Genomic DNA, 19447 nt, shown 5'->3' on the forward strand with positions numbered 1-19447 from the left:
GTCATAGATAGTTTGTAGAAGATTTTTTATTTACGGCACGTAAATATAATGTTTGCTTTGGGAGTCGTTTTTTTTTTGACATATGTTTTGTTTTGGGTTTATATGATTGAACAAAGAAACAAAAGGGCTTGCTGCAGAGAAAAACCCAAGTTGACTTCTGTGAAGAACATCGTGACTTGCAAAGCAGTGCAAGGGTTCATTTTACATAACCAAACACAAAGGGCTCGTGGCTGTAATGATTTATTAGCACATGGAATGAAACGAAAAGGGGCAGCTGTAATTTTTTGCACATGGAATAAAAGTGACAATTTGCAGCAGCGAACAACCAAGGGGAGATGCACAGCGGTGCATAAATTATGTGTTGATTTCTTTTGTGAAGAATATATGAAAAGCGCAGCAGCGCGTATATTTTTTTGTTATGTTGTTTATTGGATATGCAATGTAAAACTGGGAGCAACGCAAAGGATGAAATGAAAAGGGGCTCGCTACAGCAGTGTGAAAAAAAAGGGAACACGGAGTATTATAAAACAGAGGTTGAAATGTAAATTTTTTTTGGTTGCTCAAACGAAGGGAAGCAAGCTACGAGCGGATGAAGAATTGTATTACACAGCAGTGTAAATGGTGTGAGTAAAGAAATGGTTATTCACCTCACAGTGAATGTAATGTAAAAGTTCTTTTTACAGGAGTATATGTAAAAGTTCTTTACAGCAGTAAATGTAAGACTTTGTTTTTACAACAGTAAATGTAAATGAGATTTTACACACAGCAGTGTAAAATCTCAGGAGGAAAACAGAGTAACTTTTTGTTGGTTGAAATGTATTTTTGGTGAAACCCTCTGTTAAAGAGGAAGGTGCTTTTCAGCACAGTCTCATGGTGAATCCCTCTATCAAGAGGAAGATGGCATATACTGGTGAATCCCTCTGATCAAGAGGAAGATGCATTTTAGCATAGACTGGTGAATCCCTCTGTCAAGAGGAAGATGCTCTTCAGTATAATCTCTGGTGAATCCCTCTGTGTGAGGAAGACTCTTTTGTTGTTTATGGAACTGCATCTGAAGCAGTGTTGGTGAATCCCTCCATGTGAGGAAGACCTTTGTGTAACAGCAGTTTTGTAATCCCTCTGTTAAGAGGAAGACCTCTTTTTTTTGTAACAGGCAATCATATTGATGAATGCAAAGTTTTTTTTTGGTGTGAAAATTTCTGTTCTCAGAAAACAAGTTAGCTTCCCTGTGCAAAAGATCATGTGGCAGAAAAACAGAGCATTGTCTCTGTGTTCAGTTTATTTTGTTTTTGGGATTTTACCAGAAAAATCCCCAACAGTGGTATCAGAGCATTGTTCTGCTCTGTTGAATTTTGTTTGAAATCAACAGAAATTTCCAACATGGTATCAGAGCTAGTCCAGGCTCTTTGAAGGCGTCAAAGAAGCTGAAGGAAGGTTTCTGGCTACAGCAGCTTCTCCAGCAGAATGAAGACTCAGCCAAGAAAGGATCCAGGTATTTCTCAAGTTTTCTGTGTTACTGTTGAAGATGGTGAGTTATTTTAATACACAGTCAAGCATTTTAGAGCATAGTTAAGAAGTGCAAGGAATGGCCAGCACCAGCACTAGCATGGGTATTTTTAATACTCAGCTCCCACTACTCAATGGGAAAAACTATGACTATTGGGCTATAGTTATGAGAGCCTTTCTTTTCTCAGAAGATTTATGGGAACTTGTTGAAGATGGTTTTGAAAAACTAGCAAATGATGATGAGTTTAATAGCTTAACTCAGGCAGAGAAAGAGTTGTTGAAGAACTATAAGAAGGAGGATGCTAAGGCCCTCTACTTCTTGTATCGAGCAGTGGATGAGAGTGTGTTTCTAAGGATAGCAGTAGCTAATACATCCAGAGAAGCATGGGAAACTCTCAAGACAGCCTATCAAGGCATGGAGAAAGTGAAGACAACAAAACCTCAGTTCATTGAGGAGAAAGCTTGTGATGAAAGCTTAGAGAAAACAGTGAATGATGAAAACTGTTTGACTCATAATGAAGATGACGAGGAGATGGTTGAAGTACATCCCCAAACAGCAGTGCCAACGCAAGGAAAGCAAGAGACACCCTTGGAGAGAAATGAACAAGAGGCAACAAATGAAGGTATGAATTCTTTGTTTGCTTTATCTAGTCATGTTGATGACCCTGTTTATTTAGAAGATGGAGTTAAAAATAAGAAATGGACAGAACCCATGAATGGGAGAAAGGAATTAAAGTTCCTTGAAGATCTGTTTAAAGAATATGGAGTTCGATATGTAACTCTTGCCAAGATGGTTGAGATGGGCTTCACTGCCAACACCCTTATCAATATGACAGAAGAAGAGATTAAAGATTTGATGAAGACCCTCGTAGAACTCTATCATATGGATTTTCTTATAGGGGAGAGATTTGAAATTAAAACTCCCATGAGAGCAGAGAAGGAGCAGGTAGCAGATATACTGACCAAACCATTGGATCAGAAAAGTTTTGAATTTTTTATGAAGTGTCTGGGTATGACTAAACGCCCAGCAGTTGAAATTAAAGGGGAGTGTTGGAATATTAATTCCAACTGCTGTGCAGGGACAGCAACGGCAGGGCAGTCATCAGAAGAAATCCGTTGTCAAAACAGCTCAGGAAAACCACTTACACATATCGGACCACTTTTGGTCAGCAAGCGGTTTCTGGACAATCGACTCCGATGCAACGAAATGCTTCCACGCATCCATTGCATGTTTTCTCGTGTAGCTCCATCGGAATGTAACGTTCGGCAAACAAAGGGCTTCCGAAATCCACCACAACCGTCCGATTCAGCTAAGCGCTCTCCGCCGTCCATCAATCCAACTTGCGTTCAGGCCTACATTAAATAAGATTGCGTGGAGTAAAATAAACGTTTGGTTGACCGCAGATTTTCTCATTAAGGCATTTAATGAATTTCTCCTAGTCGTAGATAGTTGGTAGAAGATTTTTTATTTACGGCACGTAAATATAATGTTTGCTTTGGGAGTCGTTTTTTTTTTGACATATGTTTTGTTTTGGGTTTATATGATTGAACAAAGAAACAAAAGGGCTTGCTGCAGCGAAAAACCCAAGTTGACTTCTCTGAAGAACATCGTGACTTGCATTGCAGTGCAAGGGTTCATTTTACATAACCAAACACAAAGGGCTCGTGGTTGTAATGATTTATTAGCACATGGAATGAAACGAAAAGGGGCAACTGTAATTTTTTGCACATGGAATAAAAGTGACAATTTGCAGCAGTGAACAACCAAGGGGAGATGCACAGCAGTGCATAAATTATGTGTTCATTTCTTTTGTGAAGAATATATGAAAAGCGCAGCAGCGCGTATATTTTTTTGTTATGTTGTTTATTGGATATGCAATGTAAAATTGGGAGCAACGCAAAGGATGAAATGAAAAGGGGCTCGCTACAGCAGTGTGAAAAAAAAGGGAACACAGAGTATTATAAAACATAGGTTGAAATGTAAATTTTTTTTGGTTGCTCAAACGAAGGGAAGCAAGCTGCGAGTGGATGAAGAATTATATTACACAGCAGTGTAAATGGTGTGAGTAAAGAAATGGTTTTTCACCTCACAGTGAATGTAATGTAAAAGTTCTTTTTACAGGAGTATATGTAAAAGTTCTTTACAGCAGTAAATGTAAGACTTTGTTTTTATAGCAGTAAATGTATATGAGATTTTACACACAGCAGTGTAAAAGCTCAGGAGGAAAACAGAGTAAATTTTTCTTGGTTGAAATGTATTTTTGGTGAAACCCTCTTTTAACGAGGAAGGTGCTTTTCAGCACAGTCTCATGGTGAATCCTTCTGGCAAGAGGAAGATGGCATATACTGGTGAATCCCTCTGATCAAGAGAAAGATGCTTTTTAGCATAGACTGGTGAATCCCTCTGTCAAGAGGAAGATGCTCTTCAGCATAATCTCTGGTGAATCCCTCTGTGTGAGGAAGACTCTTTTGTTGTTTGTGGAACTGCATCTGAAGCAGTGTTGGTGAATCCCTCTATGTGAGGAAGACCTTTGTGTAACAACAGTTTTGTAATCCCTCTGTTAAGAGGAAGACCTTTTTTTTTGTAACAGGCAGTCATATTGATGAATGCAAATTTTTTTTTGGTGTGAAAATTTCTGTTCTCAGAAAACAAGTTAGCTTCCCTGTGCAAAAGATCCTGTGGCAGAAAAACAGAGCATTGTCTCTGTGTTCAGTTTATTTTGTTTTTGGGATTTTACCAGAAAAATCCCCAACAGTGGTGTCAGAGCATTGTTCTCCTCTGTTGAATTTTGTTTGAAATCAGCAGAAATTTCCAACATGGTATCAGAGCTAGTCCAGGCTCTTTGAAGGCGTCAAAGAAGCTGAAGGAAGGTTTCTGGCTACAGCAGCTTCTCCAGCAGAATGAAGACTCAGCCAAGAAAGGATCCAGGTATTTCTCAAGTTTTCTGTGTTATTGTTGAAGACAGTGAGTTATTTTAATACATAGTCAAGCATTTTAAAGCATAGTTAAGAAGTGCAAGGAATGGCCAGCACCAGCACTAGCATGGGTATTTTTAATACTCAGCTCCCACTACTCAATGGGAAAAACTATGACTATTGGGCAATAGTTATGAGAGCTTTTCTTTTCTCAAAAGATTAATGTGAATTTGTTGAAGATGGTTTTAAAAAACTAGCAAATGATGATGAGTTTAATAGCTTAACTCAGGCAGAGAAAGAGCTGTTGAAGAACTATAAGAAGGAGGATGCTAAGGCCCTCTACTTCTTGTATCGAGCAGTGGATGAGAGTGTGTTTCTAAGGATAGCAGTAGCTAAGACATCCAGAGAAGCATGGGAAACTCTCAAGACAGCCTATCAAGGCATGGAGAAAGTGAAGACAGCAAAACCTCAGTTCATTGAGGAGAAAGCTTGTGATGAAAGCTTAGAGAAAACAGTGAATGATAAAAACTCTTTTACCCATAATGAAGATGATGAGGAGATGGCTGAAATACATCCCCAATGAGCAGTGCCAACACAAGGGCAGCAAGAGACACCCTTGAGGAGAAATGAACAAGAGGCAACAAATGAAGGTATGAATTCTTTGTTTGCTTTATCTAGTCATGTTGATGACCCTGTTTATTTAGAAGATGGAGTTAAAAATAAGAAATGGACAGAACCCATGAATGGGAGAAAGGAATTAAAGTTCCTTGAAGATCTGTTTAAAGAATATGGAGTTCGATATGTAACTCTTGCCAAGATGGTTGAGATGGGCTTCACTGCCTACACCCTTATCAATATGACAGAAGAAGAGATTGAAGATTTGATGAAGACCCTGGTAGAAATCTATCATATGGATCTTCTTATAGGGGAGAGATATGAAATTAAAACTCCCATGAGAGCAGAGAAGGAGCAGGTAGCAGATATACTGACCAAACCATTGGATCAGAAAAGTTTTGAATTTTTTATGAAGTGTCTGGGTATGACTAAATGCCCAACAGTTGAAATTAAAGGAGAGTGTTGGAATATTAATTCCAACTGTTGTGCAGGGACAGCAACGGCAGGGCAGTCATCAGCCAGAATCCGCCATCAAAACAGCTAAGGAAAACCACTGACACATATCAGACCACTTTTGGTGAGCAAGCGGTTTCCGGACAATCGACTCCGATGCAATGAAATGCTTCCACGCATCCATTGCATGTTTTCCCATGCAGCTCCATCGGAACGTAACGTTCGGCAAACAAAGGGCTTCCGAAATCCACCACAACCGTCTGATTCAGCTAAGCGCTCTCCGCCGTCCATCAATCCAACTTGCGTTCAGACCTGCATTAAATACGATTGCGTGGAGTAAAATAAACGTTTGGTTGACCGCAGATTTTCTCATGAAGGCATTTAATGAATTTCTCGTGGTCGTAGATAGTTGGTAGAAGATTTTTTATTTACGGCACGTAAATATAATGTTTTCTTTGGGAGTCGTTTTTTTTTGACATATGTTTTTTTTTGGGTTTATATGACTGAACAAAGAAACAAAAGGGCTTGCTGCAGCGAAAAACGCAACTTGACTTCTGTGAAGAACATTGTGACTTGCACAACAGTGCAAGGGTTCATTTTACATAACCAAACACAAAGGGCTCGTGGCTGTAATGATTTGTTAGCACATGGAGTGAAACGAAAAGGGGCAGCTGTAATTTTTTGCACATGGAATAAAAGTGACAATTTGCAGCAGCGAACAACCAAGGGGAGATGCACAACAGTGCATAAATTATGTGTTGATTTCTTTTGTGAAGAATATATGAAAAGCACAGCAGCGCGTATATTTTTTTGTTATGTTGTTTATTGGATATGCAATGTAAAACTGGGAGCAACGCAAAGGATGAAATGAAAAGGGGCTCTCTACAGCAGTGTGAAAAAAAAGGGAACACAGAGTATTATAAAACAGAGGTTGAAATGTAAATTTTTTTTGGTTGCTCAAACGAAGGGAAGCAAGCTGCGAGCGGATGAAGAATTGTATTACACAGCAGTGTAAATGGTGTGAGTAAAGAAATGGTTTTTCACCTCACAGTGAATGTAATGTAAAAGTTCTTTTTACAGGAGTATATGTAAAAGTTCTTTACAGCAGTAAATGTAAGACTTTGTTTTTATAGCAGTAAATGTAAATGAGATTTTACACACAGCAGTGTAAAATCTCAGGAGGAAAACAGAGTAAATTTTTGTTGGTTGAAATGTATTTTTGGTGAAACCCTCTGTTAAAGAGGAAGGTGCTTTTCAGCACAGTCTCATGGTGAATCCCTCTGTCAAGAGGAAGATGGCATATACTGGTGAATCCCTCTGATCATGAGGAAGATGCTTTTTAGCATAGACTGGTGAATCCCTCTGTCAAGAGGAAGATGCTCCTTAGCATAATCTCTGGCGAATCCCTCTGTGTGAGGAAGACTCTTTGTTGTTTGTGGAACTGCATCTGAAGCAGTGTTGGTGAATCCCTCTATGTGAGGAAGACCTTTGTGTAACAACAGTTTTGTAATCCCTCTGTTTAGAGGAAGACCTTTTTTTTTGTAACAGGCAGTCATATTGATGAATGCAAATTTTTTTTTGGTGTGAAAATTTCTGTTCTCAGAAAACAAGTTAGCTTCCCTGTGCAAAAGATCCTGTGGCAGAAAAACAGAGCATTGTATCTGTGTTCAGTCTATTTTGTTTTTGGGATTTTACCAGAAAAATCCCCAACAGTGGTATCAGAGCATTGTTCTGCTCTGTTGAATTTTGTTTGAAATCAGCAGAAATTTCCAACATGGTATCAGATCTAGTCCAGGCTCTTTGAAGGCGTCAAAGAAGCTGAAGGAAGGTTTTTGGCTATAGCAGTTTCTCTAGCAAAATGAAGACTCAGCCAAGAAAGGATCCAGGTATTTCTCAAGTTTTCTGTGTTACTGTTGAAGACGGTGAGTTATTTTAATACACAGTCAAGCATTTTAAAGCATAGTTAAGAAGTGCAAGAAATGGCCAGCACCAGCACTAGCATGGGTATTTTTAATACTCAGCTCCCACTAATCAATGGGAAAAACTATGACTATTGGGCAATAGTTATGAGAGCTTTTCTTTTCTCAGAAGATTTATGGGAATTTGTTGAAGATGGTTTTGAAAAACCAACAAATGATGATGAGTTTAATAGCTTAACTCAGGCAGAGAAAGAGCTGTTGAAGAACTATAAGAAGGAGGATGCTAAGGCCCTCTACTTCTTGTATCGAGTAGTGGATGAGAGTGTGTTTCTAAGGATAGCAGCAACTAATACATACAGAGAAGCATGGGAAACTCTCAAGACAGCCTATCAAGGCATGGAGAAAGTGAAGACAGCAAAACCTCAGTTCATTGAGGAGAAAGCTTGTGATGTAAGCTTAGAGAAAACAGTGAATGATAAAAACTGTTTGACTCATAATGAAGATGATGAGGAGATGGCTGAAGTACATCCCCAAAGAGCAGTGCCAGCACAAGGGCAGCAAGAGTCACCCTTGAGGAGAAATGAACAAGAGGCAACAAATGAAGGTATGAATTCTTTGTTTGCTTTATCTAGTCATGTTGATGACCCTGTTTATTTAGAAGATGGAGTTAAAAATAAGAAATGGACAGAACCCATGAATGGGAGAAAGGAATTAAAGTTCCTTGAAGATCTGTTTAAAGAATATGGAGTTCGATATGTAACTCTTGCCAAGATGGTTGAGATGGGCTTCACTGCGAACACCCTTATTAATATGAAAGAAGAAGAGATTGAAGATTTGATGAAGACCCTGGTAGAACTCTATCATATGGATCTTCTTATAGGGGAGAGATATGAAATTAAAACTCCCATGAGAGCAGAGAAGGAGTAGGTAGCAGATATACTGACCAAACCATTGGATCAGAAAAGTTTTGAATTTTTTATGAAGTGTCTGGGTATGACTAAATGCCCAGCAGTTGAAATTAAAGGGGAGTGTTGGAATATTAATTCCAACTGCTGTGCAGGGAAAACAATGGCAGGACAGTCATCAGCCAGAATCCGCCATTAAAACAGCTCAGGAAAACCACTGACACATATCATACCGCTTTTGGTCAGCCAGCGGTTTTCAGACAATCGACTCCGATGCAATGAAATGCTTCCATGCATCCATTGCATGTTTTCCCGTGCAGCTCCTTCGGAACGTAACATTCGGCAAACAAAGGGCTTCCGAAATCCACCACAACCGTCTGATTCAGCCAAGCACTCTTCGCCGTCCATCAATCCAACTTGCGTTCAGGCCTGCATTAAATAAGATTGCGTGGAGTGAAATAAACATTTGGTTGTCTGCAGATTTTCTTATTAAGGCATTTAATGAATCTCTCCTGGTCGTAGATAGTTGGTAGAAGATTTTTTATTTACGGCACGTAAATATAATGTTTGCTTTGGGAGTCTTTTTTTTTTGACATATGTTTTGTTTTGGGTTTCTATGATTGAACAAAGAAACAAAAGGGCTTGCTGCAGCGAAAAACCCAAGTTGACTTCTGTGAAGAACATCGTGACTTGCACAGCAGTGCAAGGGTTCATTTTACATAGCGAAACACAAAGGGCTCGTGGCTGTAATGATTTATTAGCACATGGAATGAAACGAAAAGGGGCAGCTGTAATTTTTTACACATGGAATAAAAGTGACAATTTGCAGCAGCGAACAACCAAGGGGAGATGCACAGCAGTGCATAAATTATGTGTTGATTTCTTTTGTGAAGAATATATGAAAAGCACAGCAGCGCGTATATTTTTTTGTTATGTTGTTTATTGGATATGCAATGTAAAACTGGGAGCAACGCAAAGGATGAAATGAAAAGGGGCTCGCTACAGCAGTGTGAAAAAAAAGGGAACACAGAGTATTATAAAACAGAGGTTGAAATGTAAATTTTTTTTGGTTGCTCAAACAAAGGGAAGCAAGCTGCGAGCGGATGAAGAATTGTATTACACAACAGTGTAAATGGTGTGAGTAAAGAAATGGTTTTTCACCTCACAGTGAATGTAATGTAAAAGTTCTTTTTACAGGAGTATATGTAAAAGTTCTTTACAGCAGTAAATGTAAGACTTTGTTTTTATAGCAGTAAATGTAAATGAGATTTTACACACAGCAGTGTAAAATGTCAGGAGGAAAACGGATTAAATTTTTGTTGGTTGAAATGTATTTTTGGTGAAATCCTCTGTTAAAGAGGAAGGTGCTTTTCAGCACAGTCTCATGGTGAATCCCTCTGTCAAGAGGAAGATGGCATATACTAGTGAATCCCTCTGATCAAGAGGAAGATGCTTTTTAGCATAGACTGGTGAATCCCTCTATCAAGAGGAAGATGCTATTCAGCATAATCTCTGGTGAATCCCTCTGTGTGAGGAAGACTCTTTTGTTGTTTGTGGAACTGCATCTGAAGCAGTGTTGGTGAATCCCTCTATGTGAGGAAGACCTTTGTGTAACAGCATTTTTGTAATCCCTCTGTTAAGAGGAAGACCCTTTTTTTTGTAACAGGCAGTCATATTGATGAATGCAAAGTTTTTTTTTTGTGAGAAAATTTCTGTTCTCAGAAAACAAGTTAGCTTCCCTGTGCAAAAGATCCTGTGGCAGAAAAACAGAGCATTGTCTCTGTGTTCAGTTTATTTTGTTTTTGGGATTTTACCAGAAAAATCCCCAACAAAATCTAGCTTATGCTTGAAGTCTTAGTTTTCAATTTCTGGCCTGTGAACAGGCTTCTTCCTTTTCAGGCTTCTTCCTTTTCAGTGCCCTTGGTGTTTTCTTATTTCTTTTAATATTAGTGGTGAGGGAAAACGATAACCGTGTCAAACTTAGGTTTGTCAATGTTGTAAACCTACCTACGCTTGAACTTGGATTTTTTTTAGGTTTGAACTTTGGGTAATTTTGGTGGCAAATTCTTGACTCGATCACTGGACCACAGCTCTGGGGACACTATCAGTTACATTTGTAAACGAGTATTGGTTATTTACTGAGCTTGTTAATTTCTTCGATGGGAGAATTAATCTTATCATTGGCTTCAAGTCAAGTTCTCTAATTATATTACTACATATTTTTAAAGGGAATTGAAATGCATCATAATAAATAAGGAGGGCTGAGAGAATTGGGAAGGCCCTCGTGGGTATAGGAAACCTATAAAAGTGACTGAAATGAAATTCATAAAAGGACTCGATTGTAATTGATAGAAGGCGCGGGAGAGTTTGGTAGGTAAGTATAATGATAATATGGTTTAATTGGTTTGGCGGGTGGGATTATCTATGGGTTTTGAATAGGTCATCTTAACATCATCTGTGACAATCATGGTTTTTGAACCAGTGATCTTAACATCAAGTGGGACCATTTGTGAGTTTTGAACTGGTGACTTTAACATTAATGGGGACTATCCATGGGTTTTGAACAGGTGATTTTAACATCAAGTGGGATGATCCATGGGTTTCAAGTGAGACCATCCATGGGTTTTGAACTAGTGATCTTAACATCAACATGGGATGTTCATGGATTTTGAACTCGTTACCTCAACATCGAGTAGAACCATCCATGGTTTTTGAATAAGTGACTTTAACATGAAGTGAAACTATCCATAGGTTTTGAACTTGTAACCTTAACACCAAGGAATGCCTTAACGATACACCCAATTATTATTTATATGTTCAGAAGGCATATAACTTTGATTTTTTTAACAATTTTGAGAATTGATTGCAACATTATTAAGCTCGTTTGCTTGTAAAAATTTGTATCACACATGCGGTGTAAATGAGTGTTCTTTTTCTACTGTTTATCGCCTATGTTTATAACATACTGGATGGTTTGATAATTAATGGGCATAGGAATGTATATCAATGAATTTTTAGAGCAAGTCTGAGAATAAATTGCAACAGGGTTATGGTTGTTGGCCTATTTATCCGTCCATCATTTTAATTGATTAAAATCTGAAACTCAGCATGTATTTGAAAGCCATGTTTTAAGACAAAAATTGTTTTTATTTTTAAAAGAAATAAGATGCACCATTCATCTACACCACATATACCCCCTTTCGAGCAACACCTTCAGAAAGATGAAAAAGTAAAGTATAGTTAGCACATGCTATCAAATTTTCAGGATTCACTATTTACATATATGTACAACCAATTTGGTATGGCACACTTTTATAGAACAAAGATTTTTACTATAAAATATATAAGGGAAAAAAGTCCCTTTTCTCTAGAACATAGCCTCTTTTCAAAGGAAATCACTTACATATGCTTGTCTTCTGAAAGCAACATTTTATTGAATGGCATTTGTATCCTAGTATACAAATTTGCAAGGCATTGTACTTAAGATATTACTCACAACAAAAATGTTAGTGTAAAATTGGAAGCCTTAAAAGCATGAAAATAATTGAGACATTCACATTAAATATGCAGTGGGGAAGATACAACATATACAAAATTGCAAGGAATTGTAATTAAGAGATTACTCACAACAAAATAGACAGTTTAAAAGTGGAAGCTCTAAAAGCATGAAAATAATTTATACATTCACATTAAATTTGTTGCGGGGGAGATATAACATACCAGTGGACTCATCAGTTAGAGGTGTTAGATCAGTGTACACCTGCAAAACATTTGTGCTTTCTTCAAATCATTTACTTGATGAGAATAATCGGACTACAAAGCGATACAATTTAAGGTAACAACATTAGCAATTATTTATATACAACAATAAATAAATGAAAGTTAAATCATATACAATGTTTGAAATTTTACATATGGTGTGGTAGTTCAATGAAACATGACCTATATACATAGAGATGTTTTTGGCAGTTAATGACTAAACATATATACAATAAGAGTCTTTTATGTCATATAGATTTAATTCACAGTGAGAAACTAATCATATATGCATGATGAGGCATGGCATCAACAACACCAATTGATGTTTATTGTGGTGCCAAGATGTGATTGTTGTTCCTGGAAGTGAGCTCGTATTTTCCTGTGTGCGTCCCTTTCATGGTTGTGAATTATTTTTTTCAGTATTTTCCTTATCTTCCATAACAATTCAATAGTTTGACACAAATGATAAATAGGAAATGATTGTTAGGGTAGGATCCTTGTTTGTATACATTGTAAGGTAAGTTCCTATTGTTGAATTTCATGACAATATTCATGTTACATGTGTAAGTAGTCTGAATCCATACTTGTTGGTCATTAAAAAGGAGAAATAGTAAGTGATAATGGATGTGTTTGCTGAAAGAAATTTTTTTAAAATAAAGTTAATATAAACCTTTTTTTAAAATAAGAATAAAACGATATGAGGTTAAATGTAATAGCAAGCAAGTATATGTGAAATTTGGTTAAGTAGCAAGTGGTGTTACCATGGGTAAATTTGGAAGACATAGTGCATGGTTGGCTAGAGTACATTCTCTTGCACATATTTTGATGCGAGCAATAATTACTCTTGTTGTCTACATTTTAGATATGGATTCTTGTGTATTCATGCAATGCATGAGAAATGAAATGTTGGATTGATTCGAATGTTTGGCAATGATCGTACTCTTGAAATTACAGTGAATGCTAAACCTTGGCGTTCTTTGGTGCCAATGTCAATCGTTTCTTTGTCTAATGTCATTCCTTGTGACTTGTGTATTGTTAAAGGCCATGCCATTAGAAGTGGTATCTGCTGGTGTCCACCCCTTGTGATGGGGGAAATGAGTACATATGGTGAATGTGAATTGTCCCATAGTGTTCCTTTAATTGGTTGAAGTTGATGACCACGAAGGATAGCAATTCTGGGGGATTTGAGTCAGGTGAATAAAATATTGAAACGAATTTTCCAAGTGTGCTATTAACAAGGCCTACATTTACTCACAAGTTATTGGCAAGTATAAGTTTTTGTTCATTTCATAAGAGTACCTTTGCTTCCAAATGTTCATCTTCTGTTGTAGTAGAAATCTGCTGCCTTTGTTGCTCCGTAGAGAAAAGTGCTACTAGGATGTTCAATTCTTTAACCATTGTCTTATTATGCAAGGAAACTGAGTTTTTCGTTGCATATAGGTGCATGGAGTCTTGAAATGCTTGTTTCTCTTCATGTGAAAGAGACGAATTTTTCCTTGACATTAAGAGTTTCCAATCTTCAACAGTAGTGTTCCATTTATGAGGTTTGTGAGGAGATAGTGGAAAGAAAACTTGGAAAGGTTAGCCCCTTGTTGGTGGAAAACAATTGAAAGTGTTACGAATGTGTCAAAGTTGCACCAAAGTGCAGTGTCATGTGATGTGCTAGCATATAGAGGAATGTATTTCACAGGTGGAAGATGGCTTAAATATCCAACAAGGATAATGGAGTGATTGCTTAATGGTGAATTTTGATGAAGGGGGAATGCCTCTCTCAGCTGCTCATCAGTGCAGGATATCATTTTTTGACTAATGAAGCTCATTTCATGAATGAGGATGTTGTTGGGTGCAACCCGACTTTGCTATATTTTGGGCAGATTTTTGGGAAGAAATCCAACTTTTGTGGAAGCTCGCAGTAGAAAGGAATGTGTGGAGTACGAAGTGAACCGCACAGTAGAGCAGTGGAGTACAACAAAGACCACGCAAAAAAGTCATCGCGCAAAATCAAGGATTCTTAATGAATCCCCTTCCTTTTTGTAAAATAATTAAAATATTGTAAAGTTGTGGGTTTTGGGCTAGAGTCTGTTCTATTTCAGAAAGCATGGTATCGAGTCCACGGTAATGTAGTGATGGAAATCCCTGATGTAATAGTATGTATAGGGATGAATAATAAATAAGAAGGGATGATGTATTGGAACATATCTATGTTTACGTGATATTTTTGTGGCATGTAGTTTGGAGGAAGGGCGAGGCTCTGCAGTTGTGCGTGCAGAGGCCTGAGTTTGCAACTTAGTGCGCAAACCATCTATAGCTTAGTGCGCAGACACCCTACGGCTGTGTGTGCAGGGAAGAACTGTTTGTTGTACCAAATTTCATATTATAAGCAACAATTGCTGTGGACATAGGCCCACATTGGGATGAACCACGGTAAAATGCATGTCTCAGTGTTCATTTTCTTATTATTTACACTTTATATCAGTACTGCACAATTTATGAATGTTTATGCTGTGCTTAAGCGATGAATGTAATTATGTGAAGTAATCTATAAGAGTGAAGCAATATTTTGATGCAATATGTTTATAAGAATTAAATCATAATGAAAATACATGAGTGCCATAGCGCAGTATCCCTCAAGTTGCAGAAACCTCATTTTACAACCTCCCATAATCAGCTCGGGTGAGATTGCGATCTGCTTGTAGGTCATTGCCAAGAGGGCTATTGTTTGAGGGTTTTGTTGGTGCACAATACACTTTGAACCTAGGTCTAGTCCACCTAAGCCAACAAATGGTTCTATTGTTTGGATCGATATCTATTTGAGGGATATGTTTTGGCATCTCTCAAAGAAAGAAATCTAAGAGTGGGCAGAAAATAACGAATGATAATTTTCAGATCAGGAGAACAAAAGCCCTAAACTATCATCTAAAAGGCGGTTGGAGAGGTATATCTTTGAAGATCAGTCCAAAATCTTCTTCGGTTCATTTCACGTCTAGCTATACGAGTGGATTTCAAGATTTACAGAGAGAAATAATTGTTTTAAAGGAGATGAACTTAAGCAATGAACTCTAGAATTGATACAACAACTAAAGAACATTGATAAAAAAATTTCAAGAGTTGTTGATTTCTGGGTTGACAACATTTTAGGAGGATTTATTACGGAGTTCGTGGTAGATTCAATTGTGTCATAGAGTAACACTGAACGAAATTTTTTCAAAGGACAAAGAGGTAAGTACTTGAGATCTTTGAAATCATTAATTAAAATTATTTTCTCTGAAAAGGGAATTCTTCGAATGCAGTCAGGTTAGGAGATTATGTTTGGAAAAAGATCTGAAGAAGAGACTAGAACAATGTGAAGTGGAAAAAGGTATAGAGTAGATACTAAGAGGAGATATTGTGGCCAATATCTGAAGATTTTCATAGAAACTAACTATAGCCCTTTGTTGAGTGAATCCGAAGGTGAAAGAAACCCTCCTGAGAATCCCAAAGGAACTCCATAGTATTCACCCTTTCATCCTGAAAGTGAATTGAAGAACAAATTTAGCTAGAGTAAGACAAATTTTGGTTTTCCATGCCTCCATAACACCCACCTCCCATCCTCCTCCCCTTGTCAATCCCCCTCCTCCTCCCCCACCCCCGAAAAGAACAATGGTTGATGATTTTAAGTTGCCAATCTTTAAAGGAACTATATCAGAGGACTCGGAGCAGTTCTAGTTCTTATGTACAGCAGTATGGACTGTGAAGCATGTCCATGATGAAAATGTGAAAAAAAAACATAGATCTACACAACATTTAGAGATCGAGCATTAAATTGGTATATGAAATATTCGAGCAATGAGATCAGGTCTTACACAGACATTAAATCAACATTGGTAAAAGAATTCAAGAAACCAAAATCTTAGTTGCAATGCATCATAGAAATAAAGGAGACCAAACAAAGGCCGACTCAGTCAGCATGGGATTTTGATCAAAGGTTCAAGGTATTGTTGGATCAGGTGAGCTTCGATATAGCTCCGAGCAGCACAAGGAATGGTTTATATTTGCGTTGCTGCCACACATCATATTACCTTTGAAACAATAGAAAATAGAGACTCAAGCTGAAGCTTTGGAGTTGGCAATGAAGTTAGAAGCTTGGTCGATAGTTGATGCAAATGCAGGTATCTAGTAGATACAAAGTCAGCTGGAAAATTTTACTTTGCAGTTATAGGATATGGAGAAGAGTAAGGAAGTTCGCGACGAAGTGTGGTGTGAAAAATGCAAAGAAGAAGGTCACGCAAGAACAATGTCCTATTTTTAGAAATTACATAGCTATTGGAGCACCTAATCCTTTGAATGTTGGTTCTAGTTTATGGTGTGAGATATGCAGAACTAGAGGTGAAAATCACTTTGAAGATTGTTATTTGTTACAAAAATATGTGTAGACTGCAAAGAATTTATTTTTCAAGTTCTATAAGTAAGTGGGGATGATGAAAATAACTATCGAGCCTATGAATTGATGATGGATCATGATGCTGATACATATGGAATGCAAGTCAAAGAACAAGGACACGAAGGAAGTGGACAGTGCAGTGGCCGAGGTGGCTATGAAGGGCGAGGTCGAGGTTAGATTATTTGCTATAACTACGTCCAGGAAACTAACTTCACAAGAGATTGTCAGAATCCGACTTCGACATGTAAGTACTATAAAGAATTTGATCATGTAAATGAAGAGTGTTTTGTACTTATAGTGAAAATGCAAGAAAATAACAATCCATAGCCGACCCATAACATTCAGATGATGACTGCAAAACTGAGGGCAGATGAACCTCACATCGCTATTGTAACAAGGAGTGGAGCTGCGACAGGAAATGAAAAAGCAGATGGGAGGAAGGTAGTTGAAGATACATGGGTTAGAAAGAATATAGGGAAAGCACCAATGTTCGATAGTCACAAGGAAAAAGAAGTCCTTATGGAGGGAAAGCGAATCTTTATGGACGTAGGAGCTTCAACATCTAGCACACAACCGAAGCATAAGAATAAAAATGACATAATAGAAGTTGTGACATGAGATATGGATCCAAGCATTTTAAAATATTTCCTACAAACTTGTATGAAGTTGTTGAGAAACCAAAAGGTTGTAAAAGGACTCAAGGAATTGATAGAATCCTGCGCATCTGAGGAAGTATCATGAAGTGAAATGTGCTAGTAAATAATTTATATAGACAAAAGAGAACTGGGTAAGAAATGAGTCTTAATGCACAAATAGGAGAATATGATATGGACAAAGTTATTTTAGATCTGGGGTCCGAAGCTAATGTCTCGAAAAAGAAAACATTGGAAGCAATGGGTAAATCAAAGTTGCAATGGTTACCTATTCATGTGAGAATGGTGAATCAATAGAAGATTGATCCTATAGGAAGATTATTAGGCATTACAATGGACATTGAAGGGGTGCACACAACTATTGATTTTGAGGTAATAGAAATTGTGGATGGAAGTACCCCTATCCTACATTACTTGAATTGGATTGGGCATTTTCTAACATGGCTATAATCAACTTGAAGAAGAGGAAAATGATACTTGAAAGCAATAATATGAGAGTAATCATTCCCTTGGATCCATCAAAAGGAGAAAGGTATATTGAACCAGTTAAAGAGGAGTACAATGCGACCGATATAGATAACATCGATAAAGTGACAACCAAAGAAGAAGAATAGATCAACCCTACTATAGATGGAAAGTTGAGTTGGGAGGATGATAGCTCATGTGCTTCTGATTCAGAAGAGGAATTAGAACATTGGAAAAATAGGTTACATGAAGTGTCCACAAAACGATGTGCAAGAGTGACTAAGTCACTTCGTTGTATAATCTATGAGGTATGTAATTTTCCTTACTATGATGATTTGGCTGATATAAATATTTTTCTTCAAGAATATGAAGAACGAGTACTATAATTTCGGAGATTAGTAGCCCTAGATATAGACCTAAGAACTATTCCTGCTAGATGGTGGGCTACACATAAGAAGAATATAAGAAGTTGGTAAGAATGTCATAGGTTTATATGGGTAAGGTTTGGTTAGGTAGACATAGAATTGATAGATAAATATGATGGTCAAACTGATTTTAGAGAGCACATCAAGCTTTGCATGACAACATGGAAGGAGATTCCACGAGAGGAATAGGTGCATGGGTTCATCCATACATTGGAGACAATTCCTCAAAACTGATATTTGGAAACAGAACTTCAACATGGTACGGTGAGCTAGACAATGATGGTTGATGGGTTTATATTGACATTTATCTTTGAAGATGACTGACCACATATAGAATTTTCCCTTCAGACCGTTAAAAAGAAGATTTTTGGGAATGAAATTGCACTCACTTGGCAGAATGATTGGGTTGCGCAGCTACATAATGTACTAGAATGCTACAACATCATTGCAGAAGAAGATGGAGACCCTCGCAATATTTACATAGGAGAATCTAAAGGTTGTCACAAAGTGAATGGACTTGAGATAGAAATTATTGATATGACAAATACATTAAAGAAAAACAAGGTGAAGATAGGGTCAGAAGATGAGTTGAAGTTTGCAATGATAGGAGATTAGTGGGATGAAGAAATAGTCAGAAAAGTGACAAATATTTTACATGAATACCAGGAGTTATTCCCCACTAAGTTCTTAGATATGAAATGCACAGTAAGAGACTTGGGAGTTATGAACATTCCTTTGAAGCCTTGTATACTGAATCCAAAATACAAAGAAAAAGTGAAGAAAGAACTTGAGAAAATGATAGTAGCTGGAATCATTGAACCCGTGGAAGAATCAGAGTGGGTAAGCCCTATGGTAGTACAAGGAAAGAAAACATAGGGTGAAATTAGGATTTGTGTTGACTTAAGGAAGTTAAATGATGCATGTTTACATGATCCATTCCCTACTCCTTTCACTTAAGAATTACTGGATAATGTAGGAGTTTAGGAATCCTATTCATTTATAAATGGTTTTTTAGGACACCATCAAATTAGAATTGCACCAGAGGATCAACCTAATACCACCTTCACTACATAATGGGGTTCATATCAGTATACAATGATGCATTTTTAGTTGAAGAATGCCCCTACCATATTTTCAAGAGTAATGGTCACAAGTTTCAAAGAGTATATTCACAATTTATTAGAAGTATACTTCGATGCTTACACAATGTTTGGGTTATTGAAGTAACATGTTGCAATATTAAGACTGATACTTGACACATGAAGACAATATCAGATTTTTCTGAATATCAAGAACTGTATATTCTGTGTACCTTTTAGTATATTTCTAGGACATATTGTTTGCAAGGAGTGATTTATGGTGGATCCTGCGAAGATTGATATTATTGTGAATTTACCAGCACCGAAGGTTG

The sequence above is a fragment of the Pinus tabuliformis genome, chromosome 1_2 (genome assembly GCF_031772625.1).
Source record: "Pinus tabuliformis cultivar Carrire ecotype Pingquan chromosome 1_2, CPIR1, whole genome shotgun sequence".
Classification (NCBI taxonomy): Eukaryota; Viridiplantae; Streptophyta; class Pinopsida; order Pinales; family Pinaceae; genus Pinus; species Pinus tabuliformis.